Genomic DNA, 16951 nt, shown 5'->3' with positions numbered 1-16951 from the left:
CTTGGTATCTTCCTCAAATAACTCAATCAAATTTGAGGGCAAGACCTCCCCACACAAGGTCATACTGCTGTATCGCTAACTTCCCTATCTTTAATAGGTCTATTCTCTTCCGAATGTGAGGAAATCCTATTCCTAAGAATCTTCTCCAATAACTTCCCGATTACTGATATAAGACTCGCTGGCCTATTATTTCCTGGATTATCCCTGTTGCCCTTCGTAAGTAAAGGAACAGCACCAGCTATTCCAGTTTTCTGGGACCTTGCCTGTGGCTAAAGAGGATACATAGATCTCTCACAAGGCCTTCTCCTTCCAGACAGCACTGCCTTGTGCTCATCAGCAGATGTACCACTGCCATGACTTCCTGCAATTCCCAGCACCTGTTCTGTTTTTAAACTGTTGTTGTGCACCAGGTCAACTGCCAGTATTGTAGAGCTGCCCTTCATGTTTGCTGTGTATAAAGAACTGCCCCAGAAAAAGCTAACAAAGGCAGGTTCATGCCCTGTTTCACCAACAAGTACCTGCAGATTCTGATGTACAGGATGGTGTGGAGGTGGGCTATCCTCTTTCCTCAAGACTGGCAGAGGTGACCAGGATACCAGATCCTGCCAGCCTGGTCCAAAGTTTCTACGGTTTCCAGTGCAGTATCCATGGTCCAGAGGAGCACTCAGCAATTCCATAAGAAAGTTAATGTCCATCTCACTCTGCAAAGTTAAGTCTTCTCTCTGTTACCTCACACTCATTCTAACTCTGCTACTGCACCCATCTTCTCTCTAACTCTCACCCTACTCCATCCTATCCCACCCTGAACTGAGTTTGAAGAAGCCTCATTTTGGACTCGAAGTGTTAACTCTGTCTCTCTCCACAGATGATGTCAGATTTGTTAAGTTTCTCCAGTACCTTTTCTTTTTATTTCAGCTTTCCCGAATCCACATAACTTACTTTTATAACAACAGAATCAGCTTTTCCAGCAGGTTTCATGACAACGGTAGGATCGGACTAGTTAGAGCAGAGTGTGGAAAGATCAAAGGGAAGTAGATTAGAGTGATTCAGGGGAACAGTGAAAATCAAAATGGCTGATGTTGTGATGACCAGTTCTCACTGAAAAGACAAAAAGTTTCATTATTTGCAGAATAGTAAAATTGATTCTAGGAATGAGAAATATTAACACGCTGGTTGCATATAATTAATAAAACTAATTAAAGTATAAAGGGGTGTTTGACTTGCTTTACAGTGGGTTCGACAGAACTTGCGGAGGACATAGGTATGATGCAACTTGAAGTTTGACATTGGGTGAAATGGACTTTTTGATTGAGTGCAAATTCGGGTACCCCAGTGGAAAGGCCAGTAATAATTCCCTGACAAGAAGATTAAAAGCACAGACTGGGAAGAGATGAAAATGGAGAAATGTCAAGGGCCAAACAAAGACAGTCAACTGGTGGATGAATTGTCAGATGGACCCTGATTGACATAGAAACAAATTATGAAGTTCAACAATAACTTGTAAACAGGTGAGACAGACGTGGAGATGGACAGAAAGGTTGCTATGACTACGGACACAATGTGTAGCAATCAGCCTTGCAATTTTAAACATGTACTGTTAACCCATAATTGCAGCTTTGAAAAGCACACTATAATCAACTCAATTTGCAGTGTCTCAGCATATGTCCAAACCTAAATTAATTGAATAGCAAGAAATTTGCAATTTCACTAACTTCAGTATAGGCACTGATTTTAATTCAAGCAAGATGTTCCCCTTTGCTGGTAGCCATGTGTGTCGTGACACAGGGTTAAGGTATTGCATGAAACTGTGCTGATCAGGACGGTGTTAGTTTTGATACCTGTTTACTGCTAAGTTAGTAAATCTTCACTGTGAGGGCAAAATTCATATTGCAATTCATAATAAGCTTTTGAGGCTGTTGAGATGCAAACTCAGGTTCCCAGTCCTGATTAATAGCTGCTAATACTGCATTTCAATTGTATACGCTTTTGGATATAGGGTGATGTCAGACAGAGCTGTGGTAGTTCTAAAGTCAAAATAGCCAAAAAAACAAACATACTCCATCCAAGCCAAAAACACTGCCTTCAAAAAGAAGCATTTACTGAGAAATCCTGTTACTATCTGCAGTTTGTCTGCTTGATAGCAAAGAAGTGCAAAATTTGGATGTAAAGATCAAGCTCTCTGACCCCATTTACTCTTCACCTTAACAACCCAAAATAGCATGACCAAATTTATAAGGCTTTCGTTTCAGGTTTTCTCTCATAAGAACAGATTTCAACTGTCAGAATTTTAAATTATGTGATTAGAAGTTTGAAAATTGATACACTATTACAAAGGTGTAAATATTTCATCAATCTGATAAAAGTCTATATGTACATTTATTTTGTGTCAATTTCCAGTCCATGTCATCTGATGAATAAAATTGTCCCCCTAATTTTAAGATGACAATATTTTTTAAAAAGATGATTATGATGATTAACTTTAAAGGCGTGACTGCTTAATATATGCTGCTTTCGTTATACTGTGTAATTTTGCTCCTTCTGGTGTATAATGAAATAGATTATTGCCTTCGGATATAGTGTGTAGAAGTTATCTTTATTGTCACAGTCATTCATTTAACAATTTGTAATTTACAGCAGCTCACATTACCTTAAATTGAAAGCTTTTCTGTCATGTACTTTTTCATAAAATTTGAGTAATTGGTTCTGTCCTCCATGGGATATAATCTTTCCATTTTCAGTGTAACTAACATTATAGAGGAATGTATTATAATTCAACAAGTAAAATGGTGACTAGAATTTTTATGCAATTTGCAAACATAGTCCATGATGTCTGAAAGCTAATTTCAGTGCAAAAATCCCTTCTTTTTGTTTCTTCATTATATGCCCAAAATTATTTGTTACATGCTGGGCAGAGATACAATTGCTAACTGAGCTAATAATCAAAAATCTTAATGACATGTGTTTGGTTAGCAATGAACTATAGTTTCCTGGAGAGAAAAATAAATGAGCTTTTTTTAGACTATTTACTATTTTGAAGAGGGACTAATCCTTTGGTGGACTCAAAAACATTGGATTTTGAAAACACAAAAATCAATCATATAATTTTCCACCTGCACCTCCACACAATGTATGCGTGTGAAAATGTTATGATAGTTCATTGGTAAATAGATCAAAGCCTTCATCTCCACTACTTTCCTTGAGGACATTAGGCCGGTTAAAGATGTTGCTTCAGCCTAACTGATTCCATCAGTCTCCAATATACTACCAATACCTTCCCATGACAACATCTTCATAAATAAGCACCTAACCAACCACCTATCTGGTCAGCTGTGAGAAGAACTATGTTCTGACATCTGTTCTAAATCTGGCTCACATCCATGGCATGTAGGAAGGTATTGTTGCTGTGTATCTTCTCAATACCGTTATGCATTTGCAAACTTGTATTCAGCTGCCTTCTCTTATGTCTCTTTTTGAGGGTAAAGAGTGTTAACTTGGTAATTCATGGCTCACAGATCATCCCTCTGGGGACCAGCCTTAACATTTCCCATTGCATCATATCTAAGTACTGGAAGAAATCTCAATTTTTGTGGCTAACAGAATAATTCAAACCATTCCATTGTAGACTGTCCAATACACTCTACAGATCTGTCATGCCTCTGAAACATTTAACGAACACATCTGGAAATGTAACCATGTGTCCTATTCACTTGTCCCAGTGGTACCTCAAACTATTCAGCATGAGCTAACGAATATCACTCAAACTCTTACAACTTCCCCAAATCATCTATTGTTATGCCTGGTACACAACACTTTCCATTCATCCACTCTGAGTTTCATTCATGACTGGCCAATGCAGGGCTTTTCCCTGTCAAGCTCTCTTTGTGAAATTTTCACTGCCTTCTTTGAGCCCACAACATCTCTCGCTTGATGTCATTTTCAGAGTTAATTTTCATTGTGACTGAGATCCATAGTCAAATGTATGCACAAGAACATGTACTAGTGTTAGATCCCTGAGGACTTCCAGTCACCTCTCACAAGTGTTTCTCATGAAATGTGAAGAAAGGTTCAGAAAGGGTGTAGTTTCACTTTTGGTAATATTTATGGCTGCAGTAATTTCTAGATTTATTCCTGTTGCAAGAGGTGTATACAAAGTGGGAATACAATCAACGTTGGATAGGGAATGTGTACCTATACCTGTCAGCCAATGGAAATGTTAAGAAATAATCTACAGTAAATGTTATGAAATGGACCGTAATGATATAACTTTACTTGGAGGATTTCAGACTTTGAAGATGCTAATTACAGAACACATCAGGACATAACACATGGTACTTTATATATTGAAAGCAGAGGATTAGTGAAACTATGAGTGATCAGGTGGCTATAATAGCACTATTTGCCTTGTTGTCTCAGTCTCCAACTGGTACAATACAAATTTGTTTCCTTTGTCCCTGCTGCTCTCACATAATATCTCCATCTGGTCACAAACAACTTAGCAGCGCCTCTTCAGTGGCATCTCGCAAATCTTTATTGCCTCGAAGGACAAGGAAATCAAGTCACAGGCATTTCAGGCTTTCAGTTTTATCACTGCACCTTCATTGTTACTTGGCTAAAGTTCCACCACATACACTATGGCAATTTAGTAAGAAAGCTCACCACCACTTTTTCAAGGTCAACAACAGATGGGCAATGTTGAAGACAGAACGGGGTGAATGGGCTGAATGGTTGACTTCTGCTCTATTATTATGTTTTTATGGTAAAACTCTAAAACGTATAAAAAACAGCTGATTTATGTGGGTGTAGTCACTTTGTAATGAAAGCAGTTTGAGAAGTCCCAAGAATGTAAAAAGCACTTGTTAAATACAAAATGTTTATATTCTAAAAAATATTCTCTGCAAGACAATTGGTGATATGAACATTCAATTATTTTATTTGTTTTTAGCATAAGATCTAACATGGTTGTTTTGTGAAAGAAGACATATCCTTCCTTATTTCAAACTAATGCATAAGGAAAACCTATTCTTTGTTTTAATGACAGCCTATTAGACACAGGGATTGTCCAGTGTAGCAGGGAGTTCTACAGGTCAAAATGACTCAATTTCATGCATAGGAAAAAATGCAGATAAATGTTTTGAATGAAAGACTGGGGGGCTCTTAAGCATTCACATGCTAGGTAAAACATTTCACTTTTAGAATAGAATAAAAGATAATTTTCAGAAAGATTTTTAAACCTCTAAATAAAATTCAGAAATGCAACAAAATGATGTATCGTTAATTGGATAGTGCATCTTCTCGATTCCATGGATACTGTTGTAGAAAACAAAGATGCTTATGAACAGATCTGGCACTTGTATATGTGTGAGATTCTGTTGCTAACACTCCCCCTGACCAGCCTTAGATAAAGGGAATGAAATGTAATGTTTTCTCAGATAAATCCACATTTTCTGAAACTGGTCCAGCTAACCTTTGAGATGTGTGGTATGATGAATATTCAGTATCAATGCTGTTGATCACACCAGTATCAAACCCACACACTTCCCACAACTTCCATCTGCCAACCACGTCCCCACAGTGGCAATGCCAAGAATTAAGAAAATGCAAGGCATTTTTGTTCTCTCTTTATAAAACAAAAATTGCCAGCATTATTTACAGGTTCAAACAGAAAATTAATTATTGCAGATTTTTTTTTGTTTACAAAATTAGATGAAAAATTATGGGGATAGAGACAAGAACTAACTATAAAGCTATTAGAATATGCTTTCAGGTCTGCAAACAGAGCTAAGAAAGATCAAAAATGCTGCAAAAACTCTGCAGGCCTGCGAGCATCTGAGGAGAGAAAGAAAAACAGAAGTAAAATTCCACCCAATATGACTTTTTTTCTTAACTGAAGGAGGGTAAAAAAAGAGTGGAGGAGGTTATTCAAAATCAAAAACTGTGTTTGAAGTTGTTAAATTTAGTGTTGAGTCCTGAAGTCTGCAGAGTGCCTAATGGTAAATGCGATACTATACCCACAGCTTGTGACAAGTTTCTCTGGAACGTTACAGAAAGACACAGGTGCTTGCATGACAACAGAAAGGTGTGCTGAATGACAAATAAGCAGAGAGTTGGGTCATTCTTGTACACAGTGGAAATGTTCCATCAGCAGTACCAATCTGCATTTGGTCTCATAAATGCTCCCCTCATTATGAGCAATGAATGGGGCAACTAGATTGAATGAACTTAAAATATATCATGGCTTCACTTAGAAGGACCAGCAACTCATATTCCGCTTGGGAACCCTGCAGCCCAATGGTATCAATGTGGATTTCACCAGCTTCAAAATCTCCCCTCCCCCACTGCATCCCAAAACCAGCCGAGCTTGTCCACGCCTCTCTAACCTGTTCTTCCTCTCACCTATCCCCTCCTCCTACTTTAAGCCGCACCTTCACTTCCCACCTACTAACCTCATCCCGTCTCCTTGTCTTGTCCGTTCTCCCTGGACTGACCTATCCCCTCCCTACCTCCCCACCCATACTCTCCTCTCCACCTATCTTCTCCTCTATCCATTTTCGGTCCACCTCCCCCTCACTCCCTATTTATTCCAGAATTTTCCTCTCCCCATCCCCCTTTTCTGATGAAGGGTCTAGTCCAGAAACATCAGCTTTTATGCTCCTAAGGTGCTACTTGGCCTGCTGTGTTCATCCAGATCCACACTTTGTTATCTCTCTTCATTTAGAAGGTGTTTTTGGTGCCTCAGACAATGAAGAGTGAGGAACATAAGAACAGGGAACAGAAATAGGCCATTCAGCTCCTCAAACCTACCTTGCCATTTGATAAGATCATGGCTGTTCTGCTGCAAGGTTCAACTCTGCTTTCAGTCCAGCTCCTCTTGACCCTCGTCAAAAAGCGATTGACCCATTTTAGATAACTTTAGTGATCTAGCCTCCGAGGTAGAGAATGCCAGAATTTCAAAACTCCCAGAGAATAAAGTCCTTTGCATCTCAGTTTTAAATGATGTCCCTTTCTGTGACAATGTTTCCTGGTTTGAGATTCCCCAACTAGTGGAAATATCTTCTCAACATCTTCCCTGTCAAGCCTCCTCAGAATCCTATATGTTTCATTTAGATCACCTCTCATTCTTCTCAACTCTAATGAATAAAGGGCTAACCTGTTTAGCTGTTATTGATATGTTAACCCCTTCCTTACTGAGTGAATCTCTTTTGAACTGCCTCCAAAACCAACATATCCTTTTTTTATATGTGAGAACCAAAATTGTACACATCATATCAGATGCGGCCTCACCAGCATCCTGTATATTTGTGACACGAGTTCCCTATTTTTAACTGCAACTTTGCTTTCTAAAGTGGCAAGTGTAACAACATCTGTGATTCCACTGGAAGGTGCCATACAGGCTTGGAGCAGTATTAGTAGTGATGGAGGAGTCAACCAGTATGTTGTAGAGGAGGACTCCTTGTGGAATATAAAATCTCTGATATAGTTTGTGGATTTTAAGTGCAATGTAAGCACAAAGATTGAAAATGAAGCCTGAGATGTGCACATGCTTCTCTTGGGAGGCTTGCTGGAAAGGTCCTTGGTAAAGGGATCCACCTCATGGCTGCTGGCAGGATGCAGCATACCAAACTAATTGCACTAATTTGGACACAATGCTGATTTAATGGCTGCACTGCCATGCATGGATGCCATTCTCCTGCATTGCCTCAACCATCTAACGCCGAATATGCTGCTAAATGGAATGAAAGATCCACCATCAGTATTATTGAAAAGGAACCATGAAATGCTTCCAGGTTAGTTGTTAGATTATTTCTTCTAAGTGATGATGCAGTGTACATGGTTTTGGAGTGTCTTCATATTTGGCTAAAATTCGAAACTCTGCATGGCTGGTGGCCAATTTCTTTGTAGATTTCTTAAAATCTTATGCTCAAACTATTTGTTTCCAGATATGGATGACCTGATAAGGCATCCCAACCATGACTGGGAAGACGACGAGACATCACTTAGAGAAAGACAAACTGCTGGAAGACGAGGGGGCAAGGTGAAAGAGGAGATGGATTTTACCCAGAGACCATTTTCAGTGACTGCCTTGAGAAAACAATTGTCCTACACCAACCTCTGTGGATAAAATGAATGCAGTGACTTTGCCTCACTCAAGATATTGTGAATGAAATCTAATAATTCTAACCTCAAAGAAGGGCCAAATCAGCATTTCATGTGGCTGTTATGTATTTGACTCCTTTGAGGTGTTTGCAACATTTTACAGTTTATAGAGCACTGATGTAAACATGCTCATTGAGAGATGAATCTAATTTTTCTTCAGCTAACTCAAGCTAGTTCTGGAAGGATTTTCACTAAGAGGCCTTGCAGGTTTTCTCAGTATATCATACCAAGTCCACCTCTCTAACTATCCCGCCCTACAGCGTCCCTCATGTCCAATTCTGGCCCTGTCTTACTACATCCTTCCCAGATTAAGTCACCACTCAATGAATATCCCAGAATTCACTGGCATCCCATGCAACTGCACTATCTTTAGAAGCTAGTCACGTACCCCAACAAGCCCTGTCAGTCTGCAACTGCTGTGTGCAGTTCCTGACTTCTACCCTAGACATAGCAGACAGGGGATATAGTTGTCCTGTTTTCCAGGAAGAGAATTGCTGGGCTTATTAAATGGAGGTTGAACAGGCTGGACTTTTTCTTGTCCTGGGACCAGCGGTGGAGGCCACAACATTAGTACGTGCCAATCTGGTTTGAGATTGCCAACTGTGTCCACGCCACTAGGGCAAGACCATGAGAACACCAGACATAGGAGCAGAAGTATGTCATTCAGCCAATCAAGTCTGCTGTACTATTCAATGAGATCATGGTTGATCTGATAGCCCTCAACTACACATTCCTGCCTTTGCCTTATAACTCTCGATTCCCTTCCAGATTAAAAATCAGTCTTCCTGCCATGAATATACTTAACAGCCCACTGTCTCCACAGCCCTCTGTGATAAAAATAGATTCACTACCCTCTGAGAAAAAAAAATGTTCTTCCTCGCCTCTCTGTCTTAAATGTGCAATTCCTTATTTTAAGATTATGCCTTCTGGTCATAGACTGTCCCACAAGAAGAAACAACCTTTTACATCTATCCTGTCAAATACTCAAGAATCTTGTGCGTTTCAGTATAATCTCCACTCATTCTTAATTCTTCCAGTGAATACAGGCTCAATATACTCAACCTTTCTTCGTAAGACAGTCCCTTCATATCTTGTATTAGTTTAGTGAACCTCTCCTGGACTGCCTCCAATGCCATTGTATCTTTTCTTAGATAGGCTTTAGAGGGATATAAGCCATATGCTGGCAAATAGGACTAGGCTCACACAGAATATCTGATTGGCATGGACGAGTTGGACTGAAGGGTCTATTTCTGTGCTGTATATCTCTGACTCTGACTCTATAAAAAGGTCCCAAGCCTGTTCACAGCATTCCAGCTGTGGTAGTGTAAGTCCCTTGTACAATTTTAACAAACTGTCTTACTTTTACATTCCATTCACTTTGAAATAAATGCCAAAATTCATCATTTTCTATCTGATACCTCTTTCACTTTCTCTCTTTTATGGTAACCATCTCCGACCCAGGCTCACGCCTTACTACTGTCACTATTGCCTACAACATCTTCCCTTACTTGCTTTCAGCCAACCCAAGGCCCAACATTACTGCCTACTTTATACTGCCCACTCGCTTGTTTGGACACTTCCCCACCTGCACCAAAATAACAGCTATGCCATCTAGTTACATCTTCCTTAATACCTGCTTCTTTCTCATTCCAGGTGACAGAGAGAAAACAAAAGCCTTCAACGGGCAAAGAGCTAAAGATGGGTACTGGGTTGCTTGATGTTATGACTTTCCACCCCTGAGAGTAAAGATACATTCTATATGACTACCCAGAGTGCTGATTAACCATACCTAAGCCACTTGGCTGGTATTGGAGACTATCCTTGATTTATTGTGCTGGCACCCAGTAAGTGAGGGCTATTTTCCTCAATTTCACTGAGCCCTCCTGACCACCATGACAACCTTCCCATCTGTTTGTCAGCTCTAAAATGGCAAGGTAAGAGTAATGTGAGCTGAGGGGGTAAAAGCACAAAAGGGCAAGGAAAGGCAATGCCAGGCAGGGACAGTATGATCATTCCATCTGAGGTTAGAATAAATGAGTGTTATGATTGTGAGCTAGGAGCTCAGAGATGCAGCTTGGTCTGGTCCAAAAGCTGGGTCCATATCTGTGATGCCACAGTGTCCTTGCTACAGCATTATAAATGATAGCTGCCGGTGCAGTCTGAGGTGCAGCATCAAAATTCAGAAGCATCCTGTTATTGGAAAGTGTGTAAGGGTTCTTCCAGGCTGGCACATGTGATATGCAAATATCCATGAACATGGGTGTGTATGACTAGTAGCCATGGAGCATTCCCATGAGATGTTGATGCCTGCTGTCCACCATGGAGGTCCTTCAGAGCAGGCTAGCTATTTTGCACAATTGGAAAGATCAGAAACTTAGTGTTAATGAGGGGAGTTCAATTGTTAGCAAGATGTTTAACAACCAATAATCCTCCTCAATTGGCAATTTTCCACTGTCTAATGAAAAACTCACCATGCTACTTAGCTGGGTCCCGCATTGGGCACTGAGCCCAAATCTTGCCTCCCTCAAAAAAAATAATGTACAAGATGATCCCATTCAAAATCTGTCTCACTGGACTTCATAGATCATAGATCATAGATCATAGCATCCCTACAGTGTGGAAACAGGCCCTTTGACCCAACAAGTCCACACTGACCCTCAGAGCATCTCACCCAGATCCATCCCCTATAACTCACCTAATCTACACATCCCTGAACACTACAGGCAATTTAGCAAGGCCGATCCACCTAGCCTGCACATCTTTGAACTGTGGGAGGAAACCCACACAGACACAGGGAGAACATGCAAACTCCGCACAGACCGTCACCCAAGTGTAGAATCTAACCCGTGTCCCTGGTGCTGTGAGGCAGCAGTGCTAACCACTGAGCCACCATACCGCCCACTTCTTGGCCAATTCTGCCACAAATCTTGCTATAGCTACTTATCATTCAGGCTCCTACCAATGTCTGCATCTTATTTAGTTAGAGACAAAAAAAAACCATGGATGCTAGGTAGGAAACCAAGGTAGGCAAACAGGTGGCAGGGAGAACACAGCAGGCCAGGCAGCATCTGGAGGAAAGAAGCAGTCAACATTTCGGGTATTACCCTTCTTCAGGATGCTCCTTTCCTCCAGATGCTGCCCGGCCTGCTGCGTTCTTCCAGCCTACTGTTTGTCTTCATCTCATTTGCTGTTGCCAAATGTAAGCAAGTAGTGTAACATGAGGTGATACATAATTTCCCATGATGCAGTGTGCTATTAACTACATACATGTTTTCCTGGCAGCAGTCATTATTCGTCATTCTATGGTTGTCTTTACTCTCTGACTCTATCCACCCTCCACATAAATGTGCATAGATCTACAAGTTCAAGGAAAATTATGGATTATGCCACAGCCATCTTCAAGTAAGGTGAACATGTACCAACACTTATTCTGCTGCGTAATCTGATTTTTGTGAGGGAACAGCTCTTGCCAACAACTGACAGGTGAAAAGCAGAGGGCGAAGATTAGAAGAACAGGGAAACAAAGGAACACTCCCATCTAAATGACTTATTTATGCATAGGCTCCAATAATTCATTAAATTGATTGAATTATTTGTGAGCAATGCCAGTAATCTCAACAATTCACTGTTCATTGACTGGCAACACTAATGGAAATGGCAGAATAGTAATGGTAGGAAGAGAATTCTGTCACCAAGCCAAGAAACATAACTGTTCAGATGTTGGAAATTGGGGATGAGCCTAGAAATCCTTTAATGACTTGTGTTTCAGAAACCAGTTAAAGGCAAGTGAACAAAGGTAATGATTCTTCTGGAGTAGACAGTTAAATCACTGCTGAGGGGGATTCTTTTTCTTAGTACCAGTTACCTTTATACTTACAGGTAATGTGGTATTTATTAAAGAAGCTAATTCCAGTAGAGCACAAAGTACTTGACATTCATTATCAGTAACATTTCTAGTTATCTGCAAATATGTGGTTAACATAGATTCTGCTGCTCTGCAAATGCCTAGTAATTAGTCTTAGTTCATTAATTCTTTGAGAGAAATTATTCTTCCTTCTCCAACTGTAAGTAATCTCCATTGGCATCTGGGTGATCCATGAACTATTCAGGCTGAACGGTGGCTCTTTGCTCAGTTTCAGAAGCCCACAGACTAATTATAACAAGGAGAAAACTGTAAGCAATAATGTAATTACTGCCACAAGCACACACATACACTGTGTTGCACTGTGAATCTGGAATGGAATTTAAGCAAGAGGGATCACTTGCAGCTTACCATTACAGGATTTTTAGTCACTTTTAAGTTAAAGATCATGGAATCTTACAGGGGACTGAACAGCATAGGTTATTGCAAGAAAGCTGGTAGAATTACATGATAAATCAATATAGATATAGGGACCAAGCTGCTGCATCTTTTAACCAAGTTCTGTGCATCCATGCAAGATTCATGGGAGTTGTTGTGAGTAGTCCATTAAAAAAAAGGGTTATAATTTACCAACAACCTTATTAACTGCAAATCTTGCCTCACTAATTTGAAGGTCTCAATCCCACCATCCGTCATGAGCATGAAAGTCACAGCTGGTACCAGGTGATTTCAGCTCACTGGTGGCTACAACGATCCTGCACATTGGTCGCCATAACACAGCATCTCAGGTTGTGATCGATAGGCACCAGCTGCATTCCAAGTGTGACAACAAACCTCCAAATTGTTGAGCATGTGATCATATTACATATGAGAAACAATACAATGAGTATTAGGTGTTCGTTTTAACATGGACGACTTCAAAATTGTATGTGATATTAAATGTCACAAATATGTACTTCATAGGTCGGCCATATTGTAAGTTCAACAACACCATTTGTAATTGAAATGTTTCTTTGATTGAGAGTTCGATTCAATATTCAAATGTATACACTTTTCAGCATGATTTACTGAAGTGATCCATAGCAGAAATATTGTCTAATTCAAACACACCATTTTCAGAAACAAAAAAAAATCAATTATAGGCCTGATTCACACCTTGATCAAAATTTGATAGATTAGAGTTTGCTAATTAAGACAAACCTCTCAGTCTGTATGGCTCAGTTCACACTACAAATAACTGAAGGTGTTGAACATTTCAATGTACCTCAAAAAAGTGTTTAGATCAATTATAAATCAGTTTAGAGTCAGTCAATCTGTAGTAACATATATGAATCTCAGCTTCAAACCACAGATCAGTTTGTGATACCAGTGGAGAACACTGGGGAATTATGCAACTAAATCCGGGTAGATTAGCTATTAATATATTACAGTAAAGCATCACATCAAACACATATAGGCTCTTGAAACAATTTACTAAAATTTAAGCAATAATTCTGTTTGCCCTGTTATTTATTGGATTAATGAGGATGAAAGAATAATTATCTCTGATGTTTCAAAGTGCTGACTTGCATGGAGCCTAGAATCAGAGTTCCACTTGGGGTTTCAAGAAGGTTGTGAATATCTATAAACGTTCTTGTGCATACTATAAAAACTGCATTGTTTCTGCATGGGTTTTGGTACAGGAATTGCTCATCAAGAATAGAAAACAAGAAAACAGAAGCTCTCTAAGTAGAAGAATTGGACTGCTGCTCAATTAATTCCGATTAAAATTTTCGTTGAAATAACTTGTACAATGCTATTATTATAGTAAGCATTTAAGCATGCATGTTCCGTATTAACATATATATCATGTTGTTTAAGAGGCCAGGCATCAAAATCACATCAGTTTATGACAATTACAGTACTATTATTGTAAAAAAAAGCACAGTAAACAGTGGTCATTTTCAAAGTAGGTACAGCGTTGGCATGCAGCATTGTACTTCTATCTGGTAACTATCAGGAATCAGATATTATTATTATACTCTATTTCCACGGAATATGTTGTCAGAATCACTATAGTACATTTGAAGTGATGCTTGTGTTTCCAGATGGAACAACTACTGTGATAATAACACCATCCACAGAAGTCTCTTATAAAACAAAATGCTACAATACTTCATTATGAATTGTTTTTTCGGATTTGGAAACTAGAGGGCAGTAAAATATTACTCTTAGCTGCACTGTTCACTTATTTTAAATTTCAACATTAAATCATTTTTTACTTTGGAACAGTCTAGAATGATATTTTGCGGAACACAAAATATAACATAATTCTAACATGTTGCTTATTAATTTAAAGGCATTTAATGGGCTGAATTTTAATCTAGTTTGAAGCAAGTTTCAGTACGCAACTGGTTACCTTTCTATCAGAAAGGGATCTGATCTTCGCTGCATTTCTGACACTGTGCCATTTTCCTCTGGACTTTAGTAAATTAGGATTTCCAAGTCTGCTGATCGCTTCCCACACTGCTGAAGGCAGGTTCCTCATTCTAAAATGAGGGATGAAAATTGATTTCCTCTACACACCATTTTTGTCTGGCAGTGAGAGGTTTTGGAAGCCCATTAAATATACATCTGGTTTGAGAGATTGTTGGAAAATAGAAAAAGGAGAGGTAATCCGAAAGCTAAGTAAAAAGTGTTTGCACGCTTTCAAATGTCACATTTTGAGTGGTTTATCATTCAGATCTATCTTAAAGGTAAGTTGACCCTTACATTAACTAGCCTTATGTACTGGTTCATATGCATCACAGAACTTTCCAATAGAAAAAGCACCCAACATAGTGTTGTGTGTAATCTTATGGAGGCCTGAATGATGAGGGCTATGGTGAGAAATATAGTGGAGAAAAATATCACACAAGAGGTCTGGGAGGATCTTGATGTTAGGAACAATTCATTGCATCTTTTATCCAAGTTCTGGGTGTCAATGTGAGATGCTCAATTGGGAATGGTAAATTGCCTATTAACCATAAGACCATAAGACACAGGAGCTGAATAACGCCATTCAACTCATTTTGTTCTTATGTTTCTCAACTTCATTCTTCTGTCTTTTACCCAAAACAGTTGACCCCTTACCAATGAAAAACCTATCTATCCCGGTCTCAAATACACAATGACTTCAGGACCTCAGTTCTCAGCAGTCCAGCTCAAGTTTGACTTTAAATACACTCTTGCAATATCCTTCACTCAGTGGAAAATATTTTGGTCTACAGCTATTTTTCAGCTCTTAGCAAATACACATTCAGCCTTGGCATGATCTTATAATGAACTATAGTGCGCTTGCTTCTGAGACCAAATGCATACACACAGAATACAAATGAATGTCCCAAACCCCACAGCCCCTATTCATGGCAATGTGGCATGCTTTAGGATATTCCAAGTAAAAAGGCAAAGTAATCATTTTTGCCTCGAAAACAACCCTTTGATCCTGTGACCCATAAAACTAATTACTATCTCTTATGGGGTTTACAGTGGTCTTTCCTAGAATTGCGACTCCCAGAATGAAACCCCTTGCTTACCAACTGCTTTTAGCCTTTTTCTAAATCTGTGAATTATATATGCAATTTAACTTTTTTTTTTAAAATCGAGGCACCAATAGACTTTAGCAAGCGATCAGAAATGGAACATACTTTGTATTCTTACTTCAATTGTGGCTTTATAAGTTGAGTGCAGGTTACTTTTTCAACTGTAATCGCCCCAGATTTATTTACCAGTTCCTCAAAAAAAGTTTCAATTTATCTTACAACACTTTAATCTCCAGACTTAACATTATATCCAAAAAAATTATATATCTAAAACACATGAATTGTCATCTGATATTTGCAACATAGACAAAATTTGACTGACTGCTGCAAGATTTATGAGCCTTTTAAACTCACTTTAAATTTACAAATCAAAATGAGCCACTGGTTAAAATTGTTGCATCCTAAGTCGTATGAAAAAGAGGTTTCATTTACTTACCCAATACTTTGAGCAATGACCAGAAATCATCTTATTTTTGAGAGTAGTTTGCAGAATCAAATTCCATGCACACCTCAATGTATAACTTTTTCACACAATCTTCCTCCTTGCTACAGTTATCCAAACACCCCCTTAACACTTTACATTAGTGTTTTTTAATCATGTTGCTGGCAGCCCGTGTCTTCTTACATGAATGTGAGAAAAAGAATGATTCCTATTTTTAAGCTATTAATCATGACGATTAGATATAGATTTTGCTTTATTATATTTTAAAGTCTGTGTACAGTCAAATTTGTTCAATTAATCAATCACAGATTATGACAGTTGTAGAATGAGACTGAAAACTTATTGAAACGTACATGACTGTTAGAGGACATGATAGCATAAATGCAAAAAAAAAGTGATTCCCCTTGTGGGACACACTAGGATCAAAGGGTAGAATCTCAGAATAAGGGGCCACCCATTTAAACCAGAGACTAAGAGGAATTTGTTCTCTCAAAGGGTAGTGAATCTATGGTTTCCTTTATGACAGAGGGCTACTTTTGCTGAGTCATTAAGTATATTCAAGGCTGAAACAGACAGGTTTTTAATTTGTAAACAAATAAAGAATTAAGGGGAAAAGGCAGGAATGTAGAGTTGAGGAGTATCAGATCAACTATGATCCAAATTAGATGGTGGAGCAGACTCAATGTGTTGAATAATATGCTTCTGCTCCTACATCTTATGGTCTTTTTGTTATAGAAAGTGACTTTCCTCACATGTATAGGTTTGTGCACTCACTTGTAGCTGGGTACTCTTTCAAACTGGTGATTTCCACCAAAATTTCCAAAAAACGTAATAAAGCGTACTGATTGATTGTTGTCGTTGAAAATGGGTGTTAATTCGATGGAGTCCACAGAAGACTTTTGAATACAGCTCAGAGAAAGTAAGAACTGTCAA

General features: G+C 38.9%; 1 long non-coding RNA gene across 1 annotated transcript in view; it reads right to left on the bottom strand.

The window, feature by feature from the left end:
- The window catches only part of LOC132210531 (uncharacterized), a 164672-nt gene extending 148594 nt beyond the window's left edge, over window positions 1–16078 (bottom strand). Inside the window, exon 1 of the long non-coding RNA XR_009446649.1 lies at window positions 16013–16078. This is a non-coding gene — a long non-coding RNA (uncharacterized LOC132210531). The remainder of the gene's footprint in view (window positions 1–16012) is intronic.
- Between the last annotated feature and the right edge of the window lie 873 nt (window positions 16079–16951).

This window comes from Stegostoma tigrinum, chromosome 14 (genome assembly GCF_030684315.1).
Source record: "Stegostoma tigrinum isolate sSteTig4 chromosome 14, sSteTig4.hap1, whole genome shotgun sequence".
Classification (NCBI taxonomy): Eukaryota; Metazoa; Chordata; class Chondrichthyes; order Orectolobiformes; family Stegostomatidae; genus Stegostoma; species Stegostoma tigrinum.
Note: the sequence above shows the minus strand (reverse complement) of the source record. Positions and strands in the feature narration are given on the sequence as shown.